Source organism: Rhinatrema bivittatum, chromosome 4 (assembly GCF_901001135.1).
Source record: "Rhinatrema bivittatum chromosome 4, aRhiBiv1.1, whole genome shotgun sequence".
NCBI classification, from domain to species: domain Eukaryota; kingdom Metazoa; phylum Chordata; class Amphibia; order Gymnophiona; family Rhinatrematidae; genus Rhinatrema; species Rhinatrema bivittatum.
In genome coordinates, this window is record NC_042618.1 from 414,000,411 (window position 1) to 414,012,120 (window position 11,710).

General features: G+C 41.3%; 1 protein-coding gene across 4 annotated transcripts in view; it reads right to left on the reverse strand.

The window, feature by feature from the left end:
• Window positions 1-5,749, reverse strand: part of ARIH2 (ariadne RBR E3 ubiquitin protein ligase 2) — a 177,853-nt gene extending 172,104 nt beyond the window's left edge. The window contains exon 1 of one of the 4 annotated variants that reach the window (XM_029601273.1): window positions 5,348-5,590. The gene's annotated coding sequence lies outside the window, so the exon portion shown is untranslated. Of the gene's footprint in view, window positions 1-5,239; window positions 5,594-5,635 lie in introns of those variants that run through there. The other 3 variants (XM_029601271.1, XM_029601269.1, XM_029601270.1) reach the window with 3 other exon arrangements.
• Between the last annotated feature and the right edge of the window lie 5,961 nt (window positions 5,750-11,710).

Below are 11,710 nucleotides of genomic sequence, written 5' to 3' on the forward strand. Positions count from 1 at the left end.
CCTGTGATACTGTTTCATCTCAGAAACTAGCAAACAGATTGACACAGAAGAGGTGGGGAGGCTTAATTATTCATTTACAAAAATAACCCAGTGTTCAAGAATTGTCACAGCAGTGAACAAAATAAAAAAGAGCAAGAGCCACAAAAGTCAGTAATTAAATAAATAGGGTCACCGTGAACATAAAAGCAAAATAAGTCAGACAGCTGGTGATGACAAGATCATCATATATTGAAGGTCTGTTTAAAAAGCCTGGTTTTAAGGCTTTTCTAAATGTTTGTGCACATGAGACTGTGCAAAGTTGCACTGGAAGAATATGCAAGAGAGCTGGGCCTGCTACTGAAAAAGCATGGTCTCCCGGAGTGTACAAGGCAGAGAGGGCATCTCCAATAGGCCTTTACTCAACGTGTGAGATGGAATGTAAATCTGTAATAGCGACCTAAGCTGTTCAGCAACTTGTATATCAGAATAAATATCTTATATTTTACTCTCCACTGCTCTGACAATCAGTGAAGAGCGAGGACAGATATATGTTCAAACCTACATGTTCCTGACAACATACTGGCAGCTGAGTTTTGAAGAACTTGAAGGTTGGTTAGTCAAACATGATAGGACAAAACTACTAGGGCAGCTGTCTTTCATGTCCTTCGCACTGGGTGTTTCTTTGCAATCAAGAAAACATGAAGGGCAAGTGTGCACAGCAGTGGGTTAGTGCACATTCAAGTTTGGGAAGCTATCATCAATATGAATTAGCCCGTGGTACACACAACAAAAGCTCTAAATAGCCCATGGACTACTACGGAACCAATGAACACAGTTTCCACATAAAAGTACATGCAATGGGAATATACCTCCATTACTTGTTATTACTGCTCAATTCATTGGGCTCTATGTATTAAGCAATTCCCATAGACACAAAATGGGAGAAAACTCTTAGCAAATCCGGCCCACAGTTTGACTCTATAATACATTTTTATGACAACAGGTTTGTGAATGTGTGTCTCAAAAGACATAAGTAATTTAAAAATGAATGCATACTGTTTATGTAATTAGGTCCTGCACTTCAAGAAACACATACCTTAATTTCACTCATGAATAAGTTCCTCAGTGGCGATTGTCCCAAGTGATTGCCATTTTGAGGAATATATTCATAAAATAGGAATTTTTGTGATTCTATGATTGACTCAGAAGATTCCACCTTACACCAATGTCTTACATTGTAAAATAATGTAATAAAAATAATTTTAGTTGCAATAAAACTTTAGTGTTATGGTAGGATATTAGTTTTTTCTGTAGTTGAATGTTTTGAGCTTCACAGAATGCCCAAAGCATACCAGTGACCACCGATAACAGACAAGGAAGTTGTTCTGCTTTTTTGTTTAATCAAAGGATAGTCAAATGTTCCAGTTTCTGCCAGAAGGCTGTGATAAAATAAAGATGACAAGAGTCCCTTAACTTTTATTTTTGCTTTGAGTAGCTGCAACCTTTCGTGTGTCTGTGTCTCTGTGAGAGTCAGGAATAAATGTGTGATACATGCTTCATGTATATGAATCTTACCAGGGATATAAATTGGTACAGGAAAACCATTAAAAACAACTTAGTTACTTGTTAAACATTTAAATGTTGTGTGTTAATTTTTAGGATCCTATTTATAATAAGTCTCTTTAGAACTATATGCTAATAGCCCTTTACAAAAATAGTTTTGACAAGCATACACTTAAAATAATTCATTAAGAAGCACCTAGGTTATAAGGTGATAAAATTGAAAGTTATAAAATAAAAGTTACTTTTACCCTAAATGAGTTGCAGGACATAAAACAAGTACTAGTTGATTCCTGCAAAATCAATTTCAGCTAATGAATAAAAAACAATCTGATTTTAATCATGTACTCATAATGATTACATAAGTTATGGTGCATATCTACACAACACAGAATCAAAATATAAGACTTAATAGGCTGGGATACCTTTTGAAGGCCTTATCTGAAGAAAGAATATGTGCTACAATAATTTTGGTTGGTCCTCAAACTTATCAGAACCAGTAGGACGCCAGTATTCTCTTGTGCACACAAGGCTAATGACATATGGCATTGGTACCAGTTAGATATCAGAAGTCACCCTGAATGGTTCTAGATGATCACACCACCAGTTAATGATGAAAAACAGTGACCAATTAAGTCTTCATGGTTGTGTCTAACCACTGGTTTTATGCTGTGCTGCATAATAAATCATCCTTAGAATGCCAAACTTATTTCTCTTAAGACTGACTGCTGAACAGATGGAAAAACAGAGAATGGTAAAATTTAAAGTTACCTGTTAATTTCCTTTCCTTTAGTTTGCCCGACCAGTACAGACAAGTGGGTTATGCCCTTCTGCCAGCAGATGGAAACAGAAAAAAAAAGCTCAAACCTGACTTCACTACCTCTATAAAGGTCTGGTGCTGCCTTCAGCTCCTCCGTTTCCTATGTCAAAGCTAAGACAACTGAAGGCAATTGTTCACTTTGGTGTCCAAATCACCATCACATCCAAAACCTAATACAAACAAAAATCTTCACTCCATGGTTATTAACCCAGAAATAAGAATCCCTACACCAAGCTCAGAATTAGGCCAGCTGCTGTCAGACTGAGCGCCCTTGATTGCTGCAGTTTGCTTGACTGGGTTCTGGAATGGTCTGGCAGGACTACAGAAAAGGAAATAATTTACTTTCCTTATTGTCCATGCCAAACAAGTCCAAAAAAGTGAGATGTACAATTGCTGTACCCAGACCAGGTGGGAGAAAGCCATGAAAGGATAAATAACTATTCTTTATCTGTTCTACCACATATGATTTTATAAATCCCTATCATGTCTCCTCTCAGATCTCTCTTTTCCAAGCTGAAGAATCCTAATCTGTACAGCCTCTTTTCATAGGGGGACCATTTCATCCCCTTTATCATCTTTATTGCCCTTCTGTTTATCTCCTGTAGGTATACTACATCTGTTTTGAGATGAGGCAATCAGAACTATACACAATACTTAAGGACCTTCAATTTCAGTTCTTAATTTTTTCTCCCATGAATTTATCATGAAGTTATAACAAGAACAAAACAGGAGAAACTCAGTGGAAAAATAACTAATCATTTTTATGGCTAAATATAATTTTTGCTTCTGTTATAATAAACACTGATAAAATTCCCATGAAAAATAAAATTGAAAAAGATGGTCCCTAACAATCCTCAATGGTTTAAGTTATTAAAGAGGGACAGACAAGACAAACAAGTATGTGATTTTAAAAGACCAGATACCTTATAGAAAACATAACTAAAATTTTGGTTGTCAGTGTAATCAAACTATGAAAATAAAATCACAAATTGCATGTATTTTATCCAACTAAGTCTCAGGAATATTCATATGGTTAACCTGGAAACCAGACCTACTTGGAACACTCAAGGACATCAGCTCTTCTCTGACTAGCCATAAATAATTTAACAATTTATATAACTATTACATATGAAGCAAATAGTGGACCTTATTTGCTAAGTCTGATTTTAACAACAAACACACTTAAGATGGATGGGCAGACTAGATGGGAGATATGGTCTTTTTCTGCTGTGATGTTTCTAGGTTTCTTAGCTGAATCTACAAAGATAGGGAGCCATAATCAGAAAGGGGAATATTACAGAGATATTCAAACACCTCAAAAGTATAAATAATGCACAAGAGCAAAGTTTTCCAGTGGAAAAGAAGTTCTAGAACAAGCTCATGATACAAGGTTCAAAGGGAATAGAATGCAGTAGCAGCATTAAGAAACATCTCTTCACAGAAAGGTTGGTGGAAGCAAAATAGTAAATAGAATTCAAAAAAGCATAGGACAAGTACAGAAAAATTTTAGTTGTGAGTAGGCAACAGTAAAGCCAAAGATCAAGTGGGGTTACTCTACTACAACAGAAAAGGAAACTGGACAGACTATATGGACCTTTTATGGTCCATATCTGCCACCATGGTCTGTTTCTATAACAACCTGAATACAGTAATACCTGTCCAAGGCTACACAAAGAAAACATTTCCGTCTCTTCAGAAATCAGACTAACAAAAAGTAAGAACATAAGAAATTGCCATGCTAGGTCAGACCAAGGGTCCATCAAGCCCAGCATCCTGTTTCCAACAGAGGCCAAAACCAGGCCACAAGAACCTAGCAATTACCCAAACACTAAGAAGATCCCATGCTACTGATGCAATTTATAGCAGTGGCTATTCCCTAAGTAAACTTGATTAATAGCCATTAATGGACTTCTCCTCCAAGAACTTATCCAAACCTTTTTTGAACCCAGCTACACTAACTGCACTAACCACATCCTCTGGCAACAAATTCCAGAGCTTTATTGTGCATTGAGTGAAAAAGAATTTTCTCAGATTAGTCTTAAATGTGCTACTTGCCAACTTCATGGAATATTATTCAAAAGTGTAAATAACTGATTCACGTCTACTCTATCATATCCTCCTCAGGCTTCTCTTCTCCAAGCTGATCAGCCCTAAGCTCTTCAGCCTTTCCTCATAGGGGAGCTGTTCAATCCCCTTTATCATTTTGGTTGCCCTTCTTTGTACCTTCTCCATTGCAACTATATCTTTTTTGAGATGCGGCGACCAGAATTGTACACAGAATTCAAGATGCGGTCTCACCATAGAGCGATACAACATTTTTAAAAAGAGGATCCTAAAACCTTCACATTTTCACAACTAAGACATATTGTAGAGTAAGGAAAAAAAATGCAGGTTTCAAGTGTAAAAATAAGGGTTTTTTGGTTTGGTTTTTTTTTACATTTACGGATATTTAGTTGAATAAAATAATGGTAAACCCAACAGTTCTTTAAATTGCCAGAGCAAAAACAGAAGATGACTGTAAATCTTGGCAGCATCAGTCATAGAAAGAGAGCTCTACCCAAAATTTGCCATAGGTCTGGCACGATTAATAGGTGAGGAAAAAAAACATAAAATGCGATTTTCAATTATGTGTTGAAAAATAATACAAAAACAGCGTTAAAGTAATTGGTCAGGAGAGGGATACAGTGACGAACAAGGCATCCCTGCAAGAACAGTTACAGTATCCAAGAGCTCAATGGATGGACAGAGAGCACTATTATTCGCCCCCTCATATTTATCCCTTCTACAGAAGCAAGGCGCGAAAGGCGATCTGCTTTGCTGTCTCTGCTGTTTTATTCTGCGGGAAGACAGGTTATCTGCCCTCTGTACTGTAATACTAACCCCCGGCTTGCTGCGGGGCCGAACACAAAGGAAAGCGGCCTTCCTCTCCCAGCTCAACCCGCGCTGCAATCACCAGCCGGAGCGAACGGCAATCTACCCGGAACTCACCGTCCGTCGCCGCTGCCCCCTTCCAGCTCAGGAGCCGCTGCCACAGAAACGCCGTCAACGCTGTCGGTGGCCCCCAACTTGGCCACTACCCGAGAACCCCCCCAAGCTACCGAAGAGCCCAGTGGGACAGACGGTGTTACTAGGCCCCTCCTCCCCCGGCTCGCTCTACCACTACTCGCACGCAACCTCGCGCCAATGCACGCCCCGAGGATCCAGTGGTGCCACCCCTCAGAAAAGTCCTCCCTCCCCTACCTAAAAGACCCAACCAAAGCGCGACTGCAGACTGACCATGACGGCGAGACGGGGCGGGGCCCACCTCTTACTGGGAGGTAAGGGGTTGGCTTCGCGACAGTGCGACGCTTTACGGTCGTCGCTCTTTTTCACTTTCCACGTGGTCAGCGTTGCCAGACTGGACTATTTTACCCCCAGTTGAGCTATTTGTTTGTCCCGTTCTTCAGCGTGGGCTAGTTTGGTGCTGGGTGACTGGGCAGCTGAGTGAAAGCAGCTCTTTATGTTGCTATCGGGATTTTTTTTTTCTTTGCCTCCAATAGCCTAGCCAGCAGTCTCAGAATGATGACTCATGGGCAGCAGCCAATCAGAGGTTACGGTGCAGAGGGCAATTGCTGCAGAACACGGAAGGAAGAGAACGGTGCATGCAGATGCATAAAGGCAGATTTTTTCCAGTAAGCTGTGTCTGCTTATACTTCTACTGTGTTGCTTGCAGCTTTTCAGAAAATAAAGCTTTCTGCTTTCACCCCTGAACCTGGAGTTGCTGCTGAATTCTCCCCTTGTCTCGGTTCTGAATGAAACTCGAAGCTGCTGAACTTCACTTTAGCCTGCTGAAGCCTCCTAACTCAGCTGTTGCCTGGAAGATTGTACTTAGTAAAGAGAACAATGGAAGACAACCGTCTTTTTGCAGATCATAGTTGGAGGGAAGGGAAAAGGATATAGGTGGGAGGCGGTTGCGTGGACATGGAGAGGAATTGAGCCGGGGCATTGCAATAGTGGAGGAATGTTGAAGTCATCTTCCTTTGTTATTTGGATGTGGGGTGCAGGATTCTCTCAATCAATGCCAAGGAGCTAAATTCCCCCTTTTAAGAGACAAATGCTATTTAAGTAAGCTAAGTTGCTGAAAACACAAGTATTGTTTGTGCAAGAGACTCGTCTGCGAAAGAGAAATGAGAGGATCTTGAACTCTCGGGAGTTCCAAATTGCGTTTTTAGCCTGTGGTTTCATCCGTAATAAGTATGAGGGAGGTAGGAATTTTGATTGCTAAAGATTTTAAGGCTAACTTAACAGTGGTACGTAAAGATGAGGTGGGAAGGTTTGTTATAGTTCTAATGGCGGTTAATGCGGTCACTTGTCTGCTAGTTAATCTATATAGCCCCAATACTAAGCAGGAGGAATTTTTCCGGGCTATGTGAAGTATTAGTGGAGTGTTATAATGGGTAGTATCTATAATGTCACCAGGAAACCCTCTGGACTCCACTTCAAGGGCAGGGGCTAAAACTAGGTCACATGGTGTCCAACTGAAGAAACTCACGGATAATTGGAGAATGGTTGATTATGGAGGTTGATTATACCCCTCTACTCGGGATTATTTTTTCTATTCTAAATTTCACAACTCCTACTCTAGGATATATATTTTTTTTTTACCTGCTCGATAAGACTTTGGTAGCAGAGGTTGTGGGTACTAGGATAAGCTCTTTAACTTGGCCTAACCATGCTCCAGTGTGGGTAGGTACCTCCAGTTGTTTAGAAATGACAGTGGCAGGCATTTTTGGAGAGTTAATGATATTTTATATTCTGACCAGATTGATTGCAAACAGGTAGAACAATGCATTGTACAGTACTTGCACTTCAGTGACACTGAAGAGGTCACATCAGTTCTGTTATGGGACTGTCTAAAGACAGTAATGCAGGGGTAGCTTATACACATAGCCACCTTGAAAAAAATTCTTTTTGCCTTGTTTGAAGAGGCATGAGAAATGCCTTCCAAGCCACTTTAAGCTGTCACTGAAAAATTCCCTGATGTAGCTTCTCAGTGAAGTGCTGCTCTGGGTCAGATCTCCATTCTCTCTCAGCTAAGTGGACCTTTATTCTTGTTTCAGCTAAATAGATAGATATATTGAAAGTGGATTTGTTGATATACTTTGCACAGCATTTTTGAGACAGTTGCACCTTTAAAAAGCAAAACTCTTGGGACTTTGATTAAAACATTTATATGGACCTAGATGGTGAACTATTTGCTTACAGGTTTCGGTTTCCATAGATAATGATCCACTTAAAAAAATTATTAAAAAACAATAAAGATATTTAAAAATAGGTTTGAGTAAATGAGAGCTTTTTTTTCCTGGGAATATATAGACAATAAGGAAACATTTCTGTAATTTTTGCATATTAAGTGGAGATGAATGAACATGACATCCTCCATGTATCTCAAAACCTTTCCTTGCTCAATTATGTCACAAGCTGGGGAGGGGGGAGATGAACCTTGAGGAATCTGATTGACAGGCCAAGGGGATGTACCAAATCACGAGGTGTAAATGATGTTGAGCAGCAAGGACGAGGCAGGGTATAGTTCATGCAGAGGTGGAGGTCAGGCACGAGTCACGGCAGGTGGCAAACAGGAGCAGAGTCAAGGTCAGGCAGGGTTAAAACCAGGAAACATCAACTGGAACAATTAGTAGTGCAGGAACACAGAAAGGGGACTTGTTGCTCAGGCACCAGCCCAGAGGTCTGGGCCTTCCTTTATGTTGCAGAATGGTAATGACATCATCTCATGCCACTAGGAGGCGGGTCTGCAGTGTCTATAAAATTGATGAGTTACTGCAAGGCCTACTCAGAGCAGCTGGATACTATGGATGCTCAGAATGCCAGAAGCCATACCAGGCATTGGCAGCAGATCTCAGGATGTCCGGTCTAGGACCAAGAAATACAAGTCACCCACCACAGAGCAGCAGCCCATAGTCGGCAGCATGTTACACCATAAAACTAAAGAATATGTCACATTTATTTGTAGAGGATACAGAGAAAAGGGTAACTAACAACATTGTGTAGCTGTGAGAACCTAAGCTGCAGTATGGTCTTCCTGCCTGCAGGGGCCTTCAGTGGGCCACAGTCTGAGCTGCATAGGCTTATGCCTTGAAGATTCTCATGACTCTGCATTTCCACAGTTCCCTGTCTCACCTTGGAGTTAGTTTTTCTAGCTGTGGCCACTGATCGTAGTCTGGTACCCTTGCACTTGTTCTTGTCTGCTTTTGTATTTAGGCCCCACTTTAGTGGCATAAGGTGACTGACTAAGTTGGTGGTGCATCTGTATGGGCTAGACCTTGCCCCAACCCCCACCACTGAAAAATGTGCCAGGGTCAGGAACCAACCTGGCTCCCACTTACCCATTGTAGGGGGTCCTGCATAGAAAAAGGGGCAGGAGTGATGCCCACTGAACTCCTAGCCCAGTGCCATCCCTTAAAAATGGTACCAGTTGACTATGAGACCAGCACCATAGTGACAACAAAATAGCACTGGTCTCAGGGCCAGTCTTTGCCATTTTGCTGTATAGCCGTACAAGAAAATCATGTTGGCTGATCTGGAGACCAGCACCATTTTGAACGTGGGGAATCCCAAGGAGGCCTCAGGTCGGGTCCAGGGCTGATACAAGGTTTGGTGCCCTAGGCAAACCTTAAGACCTTATGTGTATCCTGCCCATTGCATCCTCCTCATAACACAACTAAAATATTATGTATTTATAATAGATTTTACATGAAGAACAACATTCAAAGTATAGTCTTCTGAGGCAAAAATATCACATGTATATTGTATTTACATGCACCCAAATCAGAAGACTGCAAAAAGACCCTTGGAACTCATATTAGGCATATTGTAATGCATGCTAGGTGGCTTGGCCCCCCAAAAAAAACAAGTAAACAATTACAATATATTGAAGGCATAAATAAACATGGATAAAGGTGAGCCAGTTGATATAGTGTGTCTGGATTTCCAGAAAGCATTTGACAAAGTCCCTCATTAGAGACTGTTTAGGAAATTAGAAAGTCATGGGATAGGTAGCAGTTTCATATTGTGGATTGCCAACTGGTTAAAAGATAGAAAACAGTTCAGGGCTAAATGGTAAATTTTCCCAATGGAAAACGGTGAATAGTGGTGTTCCCCAGGGATCTGTTCTGGGACCAGTGCTTTTTAATATATTTATAAATGACATGGAAATGGGAGCAAGTGAAGTAATCAGATTCGCCGATGACACAAAATTACTGTATTTTTCGCTCCATAAGATGCACTTTTTTCCCCCAAAAGTGGGGGGGGGAAATGCCTGTAGCGTCTTATAGAGAGAATATAAATAATTAACTACAACCCCCTCCCCCAAGACTTGCCAAAAGTCCCTGGTGGTCCAGCAGGGGTCCCAGGAGCGATCTCCTGCTCTTGGGCTGTCTGCTGCCATTGGTCGGCCCCTGTCACATGGTAGGAGCAATGGGTATTGTGTTCAGTTCTGGTCACCACATCTCAAGAAAGATACAGCAGAATTAGAAAAGGTACAGAGAAGGTGACCAAGATTATAAAGGGGGTAGAACAATTCCCCTATGAAGAAAGGCTAAAGAGGTTAGGACTCCAGCTTGGACTCTATAAAATGAGTGGAATGGAATGAGTAAACATTAATTGTTTACTCTTTCAAAAAGTACAAAGACCAGGAACACACAATGAAGCTACTGGGTGATACACTTAAAACTAATAAAATGTTTTACTCAACGCATAACTAAGCTCTGGAATTTGTTGCCAGAAGATGTGGTGAAAGCTATTAGTATAGCTGCGATTAAAAAAAGGTTTGGACAAGTTTCTGGAGTAAAAGTCCATTAACAATTAAGGGAGAGTTGCAGAAATCCACTGTTTATTCTGGGGATAAGCAGCTTTGAATCTGTTTACCCTTTGGGATCCTGCAGGCACTTGTGACCTGGTTTGTCCACTGTTGGAAACAGAATACTGGGCTTGATGGCCCAGTATAGCAAGCTTTATGTTCTAATATAGTAAACATCCCATGCCAAAACAGTACAAATTGCCAGCACTGCAAATATTACACCAGGCCCTAAATACCAATTCACCTCCTATTAAGAAAACAGAACAAGCCAGGCTACTGGAGATCCTTACACTAGCAGAATACCTCTCCTCAGTCACACATGTAGAGCATAAACATACTCTAACCTAATACAGAATAAAAGCACCATAATACATTAAATAGAAAAATGCATGAAAAAACTGAACTGGAAACCAGAAGCCACATCCTGTCTATAGTACAACAATGGAAAACCAGAAACATCACGGGAAACATTAAACAGTAAAATCATGAAATATAAAACATCAATCATAATAGTAAAGCCATACTAATAAAAAGAACAAGTATTTTTAATCAGCTGATGAATAGCATCTAATAATTAAAAACTCATATAAACATTTTCTAGACCAATAAAATAATTCAAAACAGCAGACATTAGATAAAACCCAATAATTAAAACAAATTAGGATTATCTCTCTATTATAAGTTCCCTGTACATATCCAAATCAGTCCAGACTCCTGGGTTTTGCCTCCCCTCCAGCAGATGGAGTCAGAGAAAGATTTACTGACACTTAAGACTAGGTGCCTCCTGCAGCCCCTCAGTATTTCTCTGACTCCAGCAGATGGTGGAGGTACAAATCTTGCAGTCTAACCAAAAAAAAAAATCAGAAAGGGCGCATAGGCTTCTACCTTCGCTTCCCAGAAGGTTGTTAGACCTTGGTGGGGGTTATCCCTTCTGGTGTGTGAGGCTTGAGAACAGGGGGTCGGGAACCCTGTGTTGCTCGGATCCCTGGCTGGACAGGGCTGATACCCGGGGGTCCCAGATCACTTGCCCTTTGGGATCTTCACAGCCTGTCGCCTCTTCAGGAGTCTACTGCTGCTTTTTTAAGGAACGTTCCCTTTTTGTCTTTTGTTTGTTAAGTTTGAAAAAAAAAAATACAGCATCTACAGTGAAAGATTTGTTTCTTTCCTTTGGGGGCAGTACGTTTTCGCCTTTCTTCGATCCCGTCATCTGGCAGCCAACATCGGAACTTTTATTTTCTTCTCTCCCCTGTGGCGCTCGACCGGGGGGGGGGGGGGGGTTGTCCCGGTCTCGCTTGTGGATACCACCTGTTCTTCCTGCGGGGATGCGCGGTCGCGTCTTTCCCGCACCGGTCTTTGCTCCTGTTGCCTCCCCAGGGGGACGGGCAGTTGGGAAGCTCTGCAGGCGATACGGGCAGTGTCTCCCATGACTTGGGGCAGTGTGGGCCACGGAGGGGAGATCGGATCTCCCTCCCCTGTTGTCTCCGGAGCCCCAGGCC